General features: G+C 36.6%; 1 protein-coding gene across 1 annotated transcript in view; it reads right to left on the bottom strand.

The window, feature by feature from the left end:
- Positions 1 to 339, bottom strand: part of myo3a (myosin IIIA) — a gene marked incomplete in the record, with an annotated part of 78414 nt that overhangs the window by 433 nt on the left and 77642 nt on the right.

Here is a 339-nt window from a genome sequence, read left to right as displayed (position 1 = left end):
CGTTGGGAAGTCTTCCTCAGCAGATGTCTGTAGTCGTACGGGTTGTCTCCAGTCCGGCTCTCAGTGGACGACATCCGGGGAACAGAACGCCTGTTGATGAAGAGCAGAAACACAATCACGATTCCCCTAAGCGTGAATATAAAACACATTTTGAAGTCAGGCGTCTACGGAGGGACATTGAAGAAAAAAAAATAATAAAATAAGATTTTTTTTCAAAAAAATTGAAGTAAATAAAAATCTGTTTAATATCTGGTGCGCACCAGTTAGTAAGCAAGAATTTTTATTTTTTTTGAAAAGATGAAGTAAAATTTTTTTTTTATTCTAGTTACTATCTGGTGC

This window comes from Oryzias melastigma, linkage group LG20 (assembly GCF_002922805.2).
Source record: "Oryzias melastigma strain HK-1 linkage group LG20, ASM292280v2, whole genome shotgun sequence".
Taxonomy (NCBI): Eukaryota; Metazoa; Chordata; class Actinopteri; order Beloniformes; family Adrianichthyidae; genus Oryzias; species Oryzias melastigma.
This window is presented reverse-complemented; position numbering and strand designations above follow the sequence as displayed.